This window comes from Amblyraja radiata, chromosome 16 (assembly GCF_010909765.2).
Source record: "Amblyraja radiata isolate CabotCenter1 chromosome 16, sAmbRad1.1.pri, whole genome shotgun sequence".
NCBI classification, from domain to species: domain Eukaryota; kingdom Metazoa; phylum Chordata; class Chondrichthyes; order Rajiformes; family Rajidae; genus Amblyraja; species Amblyraja radiata.
Window position 1 is genome coordinate 42,238,101 of NC_045971.1, and position 15,064 is coordinate 42,253,164.

Genomic DNA, 15,064 nt, shown 5'->3' on the forward strand with positions numbered 1-15,064 from the left:
CAATCCGACTCTCCGTAATCTTCTCAGGAAGTAGAGGCGCTGATGAGCTTTTTTGATAATTGCGTTAGTGTTCTCGGACCAGGAAATATCTTCAGAGATGTGCACACCCAGGAATTTGAAGTTCTTGACCCTTTCAACCATCGACCCGTTGATATAAATGGGGCTGTGGGTCCCCCTCCTACTCCTTCCAAAGTCCACAATCAGTTCCTTGTTTTTGCTGGTGTTGAGGGCCAGGTTATTGCGCTGGCACCATATGGACAGTTGCTCGATCTCTATTCTGTACTCTGACTCATCCCCATCAGTGATACGCCCCACAATAGTGGTGTCGTCAGCGAACTTGATGATGGAATTCGCACTGTGGTTCGCTACGCAGTCATGGGTATAGAGTGAGTACAGCAGGGGGCTGAGCATGCAGCCTTGATGTGCTCCCGTGCTGATTGTTATTGAGGCTGACACATTTCCACCAATACGAACAGACTGTGGTCTGTGGACGAGGAAGCCGAGGATCCAGTTGCAGAGGGATGCGCAGAGTCCCAGTTCTGCGAGTTTGATAACCAGTTTGGAGGGGATGATTGTGTTAAATGCCGAGCTGTAATCAATGAATAACACCCTGACATATGAGTTTTTGTTGTCCAAGTGGTCCAGTGCGGAGTGGAGGGCCAGCGAGATCGCATCCACCGTTGATCTGTTGTGGCGGTACGCGAACTGCAGTGGGTCCAGGTTTTTGTCGATGTAGGAGTTGATTTGCTCCATAATCAACCTCTCAAAGCACCATAACCACCGGAGTTAGTGCCACTGGTCGATAGTCATTGAGGCATGTCACCTTACTCTTCTTGGGCACCGGTATAATTGATGCCCTTTTAAAGCAGGTGGGGATCTCAGACCTCAGAAGTGAGAGGTTGAAAATGTCCGTAAAAACTCCCGCCAGTTGGTCCGCACAGGTTTTTAGAACACGGCCAGGTATACCATCAGGTCCAGGTGCTTTTCGGGGGTTCACCCCTCTGAAGGATTTCCTGACATCGGCCTCTGTGACTGAGGCTGAAATGCCATCACAGCGAATGGGGGATCGGGAAGGCACATCAGTATTCTCCCTGTCAAAGCGTGCGTAAAACGCATTGAGCTCGTCAGGGAGTGATGTTACACCGGCATTCGAGTTGCCTCCTGGTTTTGCCTTGTAGGAGGTGATTGCATTCAGACCTTCCCACAGCTGCCGAACATCTGTCTCGTCCTCCAGTTTGGAGCAGAAGTCCCTTTTGGCCTTTTTGATGGCCTTACCAAGGTCGTATCTGGTCTTCATGTAGGCCACCGTATCATTGGAGGTGAATGCCCTGTGTCTGGACTTCAGGAGAGTGCGGATCTCAAAGTTCATCCAAGGTTTCTGATTGGGAAACACTCGGAAGGGTTTTGTAGGGAAGCAATCCTCCACACATTTCTTTATGAAGTCTGTAACGACTGTGGCATATTCGTTCAAGTCCGTTGCCGAGTCCTTGAACATTGCCCAGTCTACAGACTCCAAACAGTCCTGGAGTTGTTCTTCTGCCCCCCCCCCCCCCCCCCCGACCAGTTCTGTACTGTCCTCACTTCTGGGGGTGCGCTCTTTAATTGCTGCCTGTAGGCAGGAAGAAGCAGCACCGCGGTATGGTCGGACTTACCGAAGTGAGGGCGAGGGATAGAACGATAGGCATTCTTGATGGTGGTGTAGCAGTGGTCGAGGGTGTTAGGTCCTCTGGTGCAGCAGGAGACATGTTGGTGGAAGTTGGGGAGAGCTTTCTTTAGGTTTGCCTTATTGAAGTCCCCAGCAATGGTGGTAAATGCCTCGGGGTAAGACGTCTGGTGTTTGTTGACCACGGCGTGCAGCTCCTCCAGTGCCAGACGGACGTTTGCCTGGGGTGGGATGTAGACCGCAGTCAGGATAACGGAGGTGAATTCTCTCGGGAGGTAGAAGGGACGGCACTTCACCACCAGATGTTCGAGGTGTGGAGAGTAGGAGTTGGACAGGACTGCCACGTCTGAACACCACGCAGAGTTGATCATGAGGCCGACACCCCCTCCTCTCCCTTTCCCAGATGCCAGTGTACGGTCCATACGGTGGATGGAGAACCCTTCAGGCTGGACCGCTGAGTCTGGGGAGCTGGGGGTGAGCCATGTCTCTGTGAAACAGAACACAGAGCATTCCCTGAGCTCCCTTTGATAAAGCAGTCTTGCCCTTAAGTCCTCCACTTTGTTTTCAAGGGACTGTACGTTGGCCAGTAGGATAGTAGGGAGAAGGGGCCGAAGTCCCCTGCGCTTCATTCTGACCTGAAGTCCTGCCCGTCGGCCACTTTTCCGGACACAATGGAGGCTTCCCCCTTGTTTCCAGATACTGTACTTGCTGTACCTGCTGTTTCTGCGGACCTGCGCTGGAACGGGGATTCCCTCACAGACGGCAGCTCCAGCTCCGTAACGAACAGGGGATTCCCTCAAAGTCGGCAGCTGCAGCTCCAGCTCTGTTGTTCCTGGAAGATCCAGCCCGTCGGCTCTGGGGGACATCCCGGGGTCTCCAGGTACCGTACCTGTGATCCTCAGTCGGGTCGGGAGTTCCACAGCCAGCGTGGGAAAGTTTAAAGTCCGGGGCTCCCACAGCTGCGGGAGTTCGCGAAATTGCGACAGCCTTGAGGTGCTCAAGCAGCTTGTCCGAAACGGCACCGATTTCTGCCGTTTTTCTGATCCAGGTAAGTTGTTGTAGTTGAGCCTTTTATTTTTCGGAGCTCCGCAAAAGTCGCCGCAGGCAGGCGCCATCTTGCCCAGGTATAACGAGTGTCGTTATGTTCAAATTGGTATGTTCAAGATATCCAACGTTATTGATCATTCTTATTGTTCTTTTTTGTAATGTGCATAACGGCTGTAGGTTGGTTTTGTAGGTGTTACCCCATATCTCCACACAGTAACTCAGATATGGCAATATGAGTGTATTATACAGAGTATGTATAATACACTCAGGGTAGAACTAGTGTATGGATGATCGCGGGGTAAGAAGGAACTGCAGATGCTGGTTTAAACCGAAGATAGACACAAAATTCTGGAGTAACACACCGGGCCAGGCAGCATCTCTGGAGAGAAGGAATGGAGGATCTCGACCCGAAACGTAACCCATTCATACTCTCTGATGCTGGCTGGGCTTGTATACTCTGGAGTTTAGAAGAATGAAAGGAGATCTTATGGAAACATATAAGAAGGGTTTCGGCCCGAAACGTCACCTATTTCCTTCGCTCCATAGATGCTGCTGCACCCGCTGAGTTTCTCCAGCATTTTTGTGTACCTAAGATTATTACGGGTTTGGACACGCTAGAGGCAGGAAACATGTTCCTGGGAATCCAGAACCAAGGGCCACAGTTTAAGATTAATGGTTAAGCCATTTAGAACGGAGATGAGGAAACACTTTTTCGCACAGAGAGTTATGGGTCGGTGGAATTCTCTGCCTCAGACGGCGGTGGAGGCCGGTTCTCTGGATACTTTCACGAGAGAGTTAGAAAGGGCTCAAATATAGCGGAGTCAGGGGATATGGGGAGAAGGCAGGAAGGGGGTACTGATTGTGGATGATTAGCTATGATCACATTGAATGGCTGTGCTGACTCGAAGGGCCGAATGGCCTACTCCTGCACCTATTGTCTATTGTCTATTGTTCCGTTGACCCACCAGCCTTTCTAAGAAAAGGTTGCCCCTTAGGTTCCTATTAAATCTTTACTATCTGAGTTCCTTTCTGAACTCCAACTATGTTTTAATTCTGTCCTGATGAAGAGTTTTTTTAGATTTTGAACCTATCTTCTTGACATTGGGCCACTTTTAACATCTTCCTGAAGATTTACGAGGATGTTGCTGGGACTAGAGGGTGTGAGCTATCGATAGAGGTTGAGAAGGCTGGACCTCTCTTGATTGGAGAGCAGCAGGATGAGGGGAGATCTTATAGAGGTGTAAAGACTCGTGAGTGGAATAGATTGGGTAGATGCACAGAGTGTCTTGCCCAGAGAAGGGGAATCAAGGCCCAGAGGACATACATGTAAATGTAAATGGGAAAACAATTAATAGGAATCCGAGGGGTAACTTTTCCACACAGAGGGTGGAGGGTTTATGGAACAAACTGCTAGAGGGTGTGGTTGAGGCTGGGACTACCACAACATTTAAGATACAGTTAGACAGGTACATGGATAGTTCCGGTTTGGAGGGATATGGACCCTACGCAGGCAGGTGGGACTAGCAAAGCATGGGACATGATGGCTGGTGTGGGAAAGTTGGGCCGGAGGGCCAGTTTCCACGATGCATCACTGTATTACTAGGCCCGTTACAAAATTAAGGTTTATTGTTCAAATTCAATCAGCTCTGATATGTTTTTGTTGTAATTTAGGTTACAGTTCCGCTTCCTGTTGGTAGCCCATGCTTTCCCTCTCCCTCCATTCCCCACCCTTCCCAGTTCTCCAACCGGTTTGAGTATAGGAGCAAAGAGCTCATTCTGCAGTTGTACAGGGCCCTAGTGAGACCACAGCTGAAGTATTGTGTGCAGTTTTGGTCCCCTAATTGGAGGAAGGACATTCTTGCTATTGAGGGAGTGCAGCGTAGGTTTACAAGGTTAATTCCCGGGATGGCGGGACTGTCATATGCTGAGAGAATGGAGCGGCTGAGCTTGTATACTCTGGAATTTAGAAGGATGAGAAGGGAGCATGATTATCAAGGGTTTGGACACGCTAGAGGCAGGAAACATGTTCCCGATGTTGGGGGAGTCCAGAACCACGGGCCACTGTTTAAGAATAAGGGGTAAGCCATTTAGAACGGAGATGAGGAAACACCTTTTTACACAGATAGTTGTGAGTCTGTGGAATTCTCTGCCAGTTCTCTGGATGCTTTCAAGAGAGAGCTAGATAGGGCTCTTAAAGATAGCGGAGTCAGGGGATGTGGGGGGGAGGCAGGAACTGGGTTCTGATTGGGGATGATCAGCCAAGATCACATTGAATGGCGGTGCTTTGAAAGGGCCGAATGGCCTACTCCTGCACCTATTGTCTATTGACTGTCCTTCTGATTACAGTTTTCATGTTTGCTTTGTTCTCACCTTCTCCCAACGAACAATGGTCTATGCAACATGTTCCTTGACAGAGCCATAGAGTGACAGTGTGGAAACGGGGGCTTCAGCCCACCTCGCCCACACCGGCCAACAATGTCCCAGCTATCCTCGTCCCACTTGCCTGCGCTTGGTACATAACCCTCCAAACCTGTCCTATCCATGTACCTGTCCAGCTGTTTCTTAAACGATAGGATAGTCCCAGCTTCAACTCGCTCATCTGGCAGCTTGTTCCGTACACCCACCACCCTCTGTGTGAAAAAGTTACCTCTCGGATTCCTATTAAATCTTTTCCCCTTCACCTTGAACCTGTGTCCTCTGGTCCTCGTTCCCCGAACTTTGGGTAAAAGACTCTGTGCATCTTCCCGATCTATTCCTCTCATGATTTTGTACACGTCTATATGATCTCCCCTCATTCTCCTACGCTCCATGGAATAGAGACCCAGCCTACTCAACCTGTCCCCATAGCTCACACTCTCTAGTCCTGGCAACATCCTCGTAAATCTTCTCTGAACCCTTTCAAGCCGAAGCTCTGTATTTCCCTCACCCCTGATGCCCAGTCTGAAGAAGGGAATCGGAAACGTCACCCATCGCTTCTCTCCAGGGATGCTGCCTGTCCCGCTGAATGACATCAGCATTTTCTGTTTATCTTGAGTAACACTTGCTGTGAATAGGATGTCTCCTTTTACGTCACCAAGCATGGGCCGAGCCTCCTAAACATAGAATATAGAACAGGACACAAGATAGACACACAAAGCTGGAGTAACTCAGCGGGACAGGCAGCATCTCCGGGGAGAAGGAGTAGGTGACGTTTCGGGTCGAGACCCTCCTTCAGATTCGAAACGTCACCCATCCCTTCTCTCCAGAGATGCTGCCTGTCCCACTGAGTTACTCCAGCTTTTTTGTGTCTATCTTCTGTTCAAACCAGATTATTCAGTTCCTTCCTACATAATTCATCTTTATGTTTTATTCATTTCAGGAGGAAATCTCTCGGAGGAGCAGGTAGACAATTCCTTCTCTGAATCTTTATACCACGTGGACAACTGTTTACAATGATCAATTTATAACGGACTTAACGAAATAGGTCAGAAAATGTCGGTGACTGGAGGCAGACTCTCGATGGGACATTTCAACTGCACTTTACCGTTTGCAGTGTGGAGAGAATATATTGATACTGTTAAATCTAGTTAGCATTTCGTCACATTTTGATTTCTAAAGGTCAAGGTGGTATTTTACTAACTTCGAACGACACAGCGGTGTATCGGATAGATTTACTGCCTCAAGGAGCCAGAGACTCGGGGTTCGATCCTATCCCCGTCTGGTGTGATGCCTGTGTGTTCAGTTCTGGGCACCGTGTTAGAGGAAAACTGTTGTCAAGCTGGAAAGGGCACATAGAATATTTAGACAATAGACATTAGACAATTGGTGTAGGCATAGGCCATTCAGTCTTTCAAACCAGCACAGCCATTCAATATGATCGTGGCTGATCATCCACAATCTGAGGAGAATGGGGTTGAAAGGGAAAGATAGATCAGCCATGAGCGGATGGCGGAGTAGACTTGATGGGCAGAATGGCTTATTTCTGCTCCTAGAACTTGTATGAATTGTTATGGAGCACATTGGGGAGATCTTTAGGAATGATCACCAGCCATTCTTGTGGAATTCTTTGGATGCTTTCAAGAGAGAGTTAGATAGAGCTCTTAAAGGTAGTGGTGTCAGGGGGTATGGTGAGAAGGTAGGACCAGGGTACTGAATGTGGATGATCAGCCATGATTACGTTGAATGGCGGTGCTGGCTCGAGGGGCCGAATGGCCTACTCCTGCACCTATTGTCTATTATGATTTGCAGATCTTCCCGTTAACAGCAGAAGGGGGTCCCTGGGACCAATGTTCAAGAATTCCAGCTCCAATCCTTCACCGTAGCGACCCACCTGGATCTCTCTATTAGAGTGATCATATTAACCCGCAAATCCTCACATACCATAGACCCTCTAATTATCTGCTTCTACCCCCAGGCTCTGTGACCCTGGATGAGGATAGCGCGCATCCGGAGCTCGAGGTGTCCGGGAGTCTGATGAATGTGAGGTTGACCGGGGTCAGGAGAAGCCTCGGCAACAACAGGAAGAGGTTTATGGAATGTCTCTGAGCGCTGGGATCGGAGGGATTCACATCGGGGAGACATTAGTGGGAGGTGGAGGTGGCGGGGAGTCGCCGCTGGAGTCTGGGAGTCGCCGCAGAGTCTGAGGAGAGGAAGAGATAGGTCGACCTGAAACCAGAGGAAGGATTCGGGACCATCGAGAGATATCACGAGGAGGTTTCCGCAAGCAATTCTTCCCAGACCCCCCTCTCAGCCGGTCCCGTTCCCGGGAGGGTGGGAGTTTACCTCAGTTACGAATCGGGGTCAGTCTCATTTTATGATGCGGACACCAAGTCCCACCTCCACGCCTTCACCGGGAATAAATTCGTGGGGAAAATGTATCCCTTCTTTGGTGCTTGGGATGAAAATCAATGGCTGAAGATATGCTTCAATCCCTGCTCGAATCAGTAAAAGGGTCGGGTCCCGGGACCGGCGTCATGAGCGGGGCTGAGGGGCTGTCTTTGGCTGTGGGGCAGAAACCGTGTGGAAAACAGGTTGGCGCTGAACCGGTTGTATTTAATCCCCAAATTTCACGTCGCAATAGACTAGTATAAATATCAGTGTGGGTTTGTGTCTTTGCGCATTTGTTCAATGGATCATCATTAGTGAAGGAATGGCGTGTGTGACATCAGTCACAACATTCTGGGCTAACTCAGCGGGGACAGGCAGCATCTCTGGAGAGAAGGAATGGGTGAAGTCTCGGGTCGTGACCCTTCTTCAGACTAGTGTGAGTGGAAAGGGAAACGGGAGGTAAGGGGGGGGGGGGGGACGATCAGGAGAGAATGGGACACAACCGCCTGTCTGTCAGCAAATATTTTCCCTCCAAAATGAACTTTATTGAGAATGGAAATATTATTGTCATATGTCCCAGGTGGAACAATGAAATTCTTACTTGCAGCAGCACAACAGAATATGTGAAATAATGAATGAATAAGTTTATTGGCCAAGTATTGACATACAGGGAATTAGCCTTGGCGCTCCGCCCACAAGTGACAACGACATACAGCGACAGTTAGGAATGACACATAAAACATGAATAATAAAACATTATTGATTAAACATGTGAAATAAATTAAATACAAAAGTAGTAAAACACCGTACACTGTAAACAATATAAAAATGGGGAAAAGGGTTTGCGCGCACACACACACACACACACACACACACACACACACACACACACACACACACACACACACACACACACACACACACACACACACACACGCACACAGAAAAACGAACATACAATAATAGTGCAATAATATTAATAGTCTTATGTTGTTCAGAGCCCATTTGAGGTTGTGGTGTCTAATAGCCTAATGGCTGTTGGGATGAAGCTGTTCCTGAACCTGGACGTTACAATTTTCAGGCTCCTGTACCTTCTACCCGATGGCAGTGGTGAGATGAATGTGTGGGCAGGGTGGTGTTGATCTTTCATGATACTGGCTGCCTTTTTGAGGCAGCGACCCCGGAAAATCGCTTCGATGGTGGGGAGGTCAGAACCCGTGATGGACTGGGTAGTGTTCACAACGTTTGGTAGTCTTCTTCGCTCCTGGGCTTTTCATGTTGCCGAACCAGGCCATGATGCAACCAGTCAACATGCTCTCTAATGCACACATGTAGAAGTTGAAGAGAACAATTCACAGAAGCAAATTAATCCCCAAACCTGCACGTGTGGCAAACGGGAGAAACCGGCGCACCCGGAGAAAACGCACGCATGTAACGGGTTGAGATAACAACGTGGTCCGAATGGAATCCGAGTCTGTGACGCTGTGAGGCAGTAACTCCACCGCAGAACAAGTGATTCTCCAGCATATTTATTGTTTGTATGCATTAACTCTGTTTTTAGTTTTTAAACCAGAGGAGAGCGCGAACACAGTCCCCCACTACCACAAATGTTGCAGTCGAGTATCCCGCATTTGGGGACATCGCAGGCGTTAGCGCACCCGAAGTGCAATGGGATAGCCTCGTCCTGGGAGAAACTCTTTTTTTTTTTTTTAATTTCAAAATAGACTTTATTCAATTGATAAATATATACAATTCATGAACCATTCGAACAAAAAATTCATCCGACATTTTCGGAAACTATACAAATTTTTTTCAGTACAATATTTTTACATTTGTCAAATTCCACCAAACTGTCCCCCACCCGTGCCACTCTGTGGCCCCTGTCCAAGTAATAAATATATACAATGTGTACACAGTGCGAAAATTCCATCCGACATTTTTGTAGGCTATAGAGATTGTTCAATACAGTTTATGTCTTTTAAATTCCACAAAAATGTCCCCCACCCGTGCCACTCATGTGGCTCCCTGGTGTGGGATACCTTCCCTTAATTTAATTTGAGGGGCGTCTCCACCATACCGTGCCCCCCATGTCCAGCAGCGGAAGGATCATAGACTGTGGCCCTCCCCCACCGAGCCTTGGCGTTGGCTGCACCAAGCTTCAGCGAGTCCCTTAGCACGTACTCCTGCAGTCTGCAGCGGGCCAGTCGGCAACATTCCCTGACGGACATCTCGCTCTGCTGGGTGGTGAGCAACGCTCGGGCAGACCAAAGAGTGTCTCTCACCGAGTTGATGACCCTCCAGCAGCACTTGATGTCAGCCTCTGAATGTGTCCCTGGGAACAGTCCGTAAATCACAGAGTCCACTGTGACGGAGCCGTTCGGGATAAATCGTTCCAGGGACCCTTTCATACTTCTCCAGACTCTTTTTGCAAATCCACACTCTGCAAAGAGGTGGGCAACCGTCTCCTCTCCACAGCAGCCGTCCGGAGGGCAGCGTGCGCTGGTAGTGAGGTTCCGGCGGTGCAGGAAGGATCTAACTGGGAGGGCTCCCCTCACCGCCAGCCAAGCCAGGTCTTGGTGCTTGTTGGTCAGTTCTGGCGATGAGGCATTTTGCCAGACAAGCTGGGCAGTCTGCTCTGGGAACCACGTCACCGGATCCATCGAGTCGTTCCCTGCAGTGCCTGCAGGACATTCCGTGCTGACCACTGCCCGATTGACTTGTGGTCAAAGGTGTTGGGCCGGAAGAACCTTTCCACAGACGACAGATGGGGCGGCAATGTCCAGCTGACTGGCACATTGCGTGGCATCTGCGCCAGGCCCATCCTTCGCAACACCGGGGACAGGTAGAACCTCAGCAGGTAGTGGCACTTGGTGCCCACGTGCCTTGGCTCTACACTCCGCCTGATGCAGCCACACACAAAGGTGGCCATCAGGGTGAGGGCGACGTTGGGCACGCTTTTACCCCTGTTGTCTGCCGACTTGTACATTGTGGCCCGTCGCACTCGGTCCATCCTCGACCCCCAGATGAACTGGAAGACGGCCCGGGTGATCCCCGTGGCGTAGGAGGGAGGGACTGGCCACACTTGTGCCAAGTACAGCAGCCCCGAGAGCACCTCACACCTGATGACCAAATTTTTCCGGTTATGGAGAGGGAGCGTTGCCTCCACAACTCCAGCTTCCTCCCCACCTTGGCTATCCGCTCCAGCCAATTCTTGTTACTCGCCTCAGCCCCCCCGAACCAGATCCCCAGCACCTTCAAGAAGTCAGGCTCGATGGTGAAGGGGACGGAAGATCGGTCGGGCCAGTTGCCAAAGAGCATGGCCTCGCTCTTCCTGCGGTTCACCCTGGCTCCCGTGGCCGACTCAAACTGGTCGCAGATGCTGATCAATCTGCGGACCGACCTTGGATCCGAGCAGAAGACGGCGACATCGTCCATGCACAGGGAGGTTTTGACTTGAATGCCCCCACTGCCTGGCAATGTCACTCCTCTTATGCTCGCATCCTTCCTGATGGACTCGGCAAAAGGTTCAATACAGCAGACAAACAAGACAGGAGAGAGAGGGCAACCCTGCCTGACTCCAGACCTTACAGGGAAACTGTCTGATTCCCACCCATTGATTTGGACTGCACTACGGATATTGGTGTAGAGCAGTTTGATCCAATTTCGGATTCCCTCCCCAAAACCCATTTTGGAGAGCACGTCCCTCATGTACGTGTGCGATATCCTGTCGAAGGCCTTCTCCTGGTCCAAGCTGACTTGGCAGGCATCCACCTGTCTGTCCTGCACGTAGGCGATGGTATCTCTCAGCAGCGCTAGGCTGTCTGAGATTTTCCGGCCAGGTACAGCACAGGTTTGGTCTGGGTGGATCACCTGTCCCAGAGCAGACTTGACCCGGTTGGCGATGGCCTTAGACAGGATCTTGTAATCTACATTCAACAATGTTATGGGTCTCCAATTCTTTATATCCTTCATCTCCCCCTTCTGCTTGTAGATTAAGGTGATGCTGCCCTTCCTCGTGGAGTCTGACATGCTGCCGGCTAGAAGCATGTCGTTGTACACTTCCAGCAGGTCCGGGCCCATCCAGTCCCACAGAGCCGAATACAACTCGGCCGGTAAGCCATCGCTTCCGGGAGTTTTACTCGAGTCAAAGGAGCGGATGGAGCCAGTCAGCTCATCTAGGGTCAGTGGTTGGTCCAGACTCTCCCGCTTGCTGTCCTCCAAGACCTCCGTGATAGAGGACAGGAAGTTCTGGGAGGCGGTGCTGTCTGTGGCCTTTCTGTCATACAAATCCGTGTAAAAGCATTGGCAGACCCTCAGCATGTCTGTCTGCGAGGATGCTACCGAGCCGTCCTCCTCCCTAAGGCTGTTGATCACAGAGCTCCCCCTGTGAACCTTATGGAAGAAGAAACGTGAGCACGTCTCATCCTGCTCCACATGGCGGACCCAGGATCGGAAGATGATCTTGGAGGGTTCAGAGGTAAAGAGCCGAGCTTGCCGATCCTTCACCTCTCTAAGTTCCTCCCTCACATCCACCCCCCTCGACTGCAGAAGGAGCAGTTGTTGCAAATCTGTCTGGAGTTGGCACAATTCCCTCTGACTCTGTCTTGCTCTCTGAACCCCTTTAACTATGTAGAACCTCTTAGTGTTCTCCTTGGTTGCTTCCCACCAGAGTGTCGGGGAGTCAAAGAGGGGCCTCACCGTTCTCCAACGTGCGTAGTCCCTCTTTAGCTCCTCAACGTTCTCTGGGGTCAACAGCTTCACGTTTAACTTCCACGTCCCTCTGCCTGCCTTCCGGTCCTCCTGTAGGTGACAGAAAGCCTGAAGGAAGCAGTGGTCAGAGAGGAACACCGGCGTGAGGTCGGTGTGTCTCACCGTAACGGCCTTCGTGGTGAAGACGAAGTCTATCCGGGATCGGGCTGAACCGTCCGATCTCGACCAGGTGAACCGCGGCTGGGACCCGCCTGCAGGGTCGCTGAAGGCGTCGTGCAGCTTTGCGTCTTTTACCGTTTCCATCAGGAACTTGGACGTGCTGCCCAGTCTGTTGTCGGCACTGCCGGATCGTCCAGCCGCATCAATAATGCAGTTGAAGTCACCGGCCAGAACGAGCTGCCAGGACGTGGCCAACAGCACTGGGAGCTGCTGGAGAACGGCCAGCCGCTCGCTCCGCACGGGTGGGGCATACACATTAATCAGCCGGAGCGGAGAACCACGGTACATAACATCCACCACGAGGAGACGCCCCGCAACCACCTCCTTGACCTCAGTGATGGCGAAGTTCCCTCCCCGCAGTAAGTTCCCCAGGCCGGAAGCACGACAGTCATTGCCCCCCGACCACACCGACAGTCCGTGGGGCCACCATCGCGACCACCTCCGATAGCAGCGGAGGTGTGGCAACCCGCACTCCTGGAGAAAAGTCACATCTGCCTTGACCTTGGCCAGGTACTGTAAGGCATTAACACATCGCGCAGTGCTCTTCACACTGCGCACGTTTAAAGATGCCAGTTTGAGCTCCATTGTCCTTTAGAGTCACTGACCATTTTCGTGTTCCCTCATGCCCACCGCTTCGGTAAATTGCCTCACCTTTCCTGGGCTCAAGTACCCGGCATCCTCAATAGGTTGGGTTTCCCGTGTAGTAACCCATGGTGTCGTTGGGGGGGGGGGGGGGGGCTGCTGGGTTTACCCCCTTCTGGGTGCGCCGCTTCCCCCGTCTCTCGTGGCTGGGGTACGGTGACAGATTTACTGCTCCCGGAAATTCGGAGCTGAGGCCCATTGGCCGCTGTACTGCTCCCGGTTGCCCGGAGCTGGGGCCCATCGGCCGCTACAATGCTCCCGGTTGCCCGGAGCTGGGGCCCATCGGCCGCTACGATGCTCCCGGTTGCCCGGAGCTGGGGCCCATCGGCCGTTACAATGCTCCTGGTTGCCCGGAGCTGGGGACCAACGGCCACTGCACTGCTCCCGATGCCCTGGAGCTGGGCCCCATCGGCTGCTGCGATGATCGCGGTCTCCAGGGGCTGGGGCCCAACGGCTGCTGTACTGCTCCCGATGTCCTGGGGCTGGAGCCCCTCGACCGCTGCTCTGCTCCCGATGTCCTGGGGCTGGAGCCCCTCGACCGTTGCTCTGCTCCCGATATCCTGGGACTGGAGCCCCTCGACCGCTGCTCTGCTCTCGATCTCCTGGTGCTGGTGGACAATCGGCCTGGACCTTCTCCTTTCCTCCCCGGTTTTCTTCCTGTGGGGTTTCCCGTTCGCCTCATCCTCAGATGAGGAGAGGTTTCTGCCTTCTGTCAGGGAGAGAGATCGTGCTGGGGTGGGGGGGGGGGGGGGTTTGGGCTTGCCAACCCCTTCTGGCCTCTGCTCATTGTGCTGAACCCTCTGGTGTTATCCATACGTCACCGTCGTCCAATTCTGCTCTCCCCCCTCCTCCATCGACTCTTCCTCCTGGGCTTGGTGCTGGGGTTCTCCTGGCACTTGGGGGCTCGAGGTGGTTGAGGTGGTTGGGCTGTCCTCATCCCTGTTCCCCCTTTCTGCTGGGGACTTAGCAGTGGTAGTGGGTGTCTCACCTACCCTGGGGGTGCTGGAAGCCGCCCCTCTTGTCGCCTGTGCGTATGAACAGGCTCCTTTTGGGCAGGCCCTGTAAAGGTGGCCCCCCTCCCCACACAGGTTGCAGTTCTTGCTGGCCTGACAGTCATTTGTCTCGTGGCCCTCCGTCTTGCAGTTTTTGCAGACGACTGCAGTGCATTGGGCCACCACATGCCCAGGCTTGTTACATCTTCTGCATAGTCTGGGCTGCCCCACGTAACTCAAATAACCTCGGTTTCCTCCAATTGCGAACACCGAGGGAGGGTGGAGGAATGCTCCTTCCTTGTCCACCCTCAGCTTTACCTTGACCTGCCGCTTGCTCGTCCAAATCCCATGCAGGTCCTTCACGTCCACGCAGTTCCCTGCTCCTTCGACGTAGCGAGCAAGGAAGGTGAGGACATCCACTACGGGCACATGTGGGTTGAACATGTGCACCGTGATCATCCTTTCTTTCTGGTTTGGGAGGGTGAAGAGCGGCTGCACTTTCAACAACGACAGCGGAGCTTCATTCCCCTTCTCCTGGAAATCTTTCATCAACTTTTGCCATCCAGTCGGTCGCATGAAGGTAACATCGAAGTATCCGTTACCCGGGAAGTCCTGGATGCAGTAGATATCCCTGGGCTCAAACTTGCCGGTCTCCAGCAAGACCTTCTTCACGAACATATCTCGACAGAAGGGCATCCCCTTGCTGAGGTCCTTTACACTAATCCTCACGGTATTGCGGAAACCCTGTCCTCTCGCTCCCATTGCAGCTGCCATTGCTACGATTCTACACCGCAATCTGTAGCTCTTGTCCTTAATGGACCGCCAGGACTGTTCTAACAAGAATTGATAGCCCCTTTCACTGTTCTAATAAGAACAGATGTTCTCTTTTACCCCTGATGAGAACAGATACCACACTCGATCTTAGCCAAAAGGCCGAGAAGCGATCCTGGGAGAACCTCCTTGTTTTTTATTTTTTTCAAAATAG

The 15,064-nt window shown here is 51.8% G+C and overlaps 1 protein-coding gene and 2 pseudogenes across 1 annotated transcript in view; 1 reads left to right on the forward strand and 2 right to left on the reverse strand.

Moving 5' to 3' along the window:
• The window catches only part of LOC116982168 (zinc finger protein 239-like), a 1,102,810-nt gene that overhangs the window by 497,367 nt on the left and 590,379 nt on the right, over positions 1 to 15,064 (forward strand). The window lies entirely within an intron of this gene.
• LOC116982371 lies at positions 9,087 to 9,262 on the reverse strand (annotated as a pseudogene).
• On the reverse strand, positions 14,918 to 15,024 carry LOC116982363 (annotated as a pseudogene).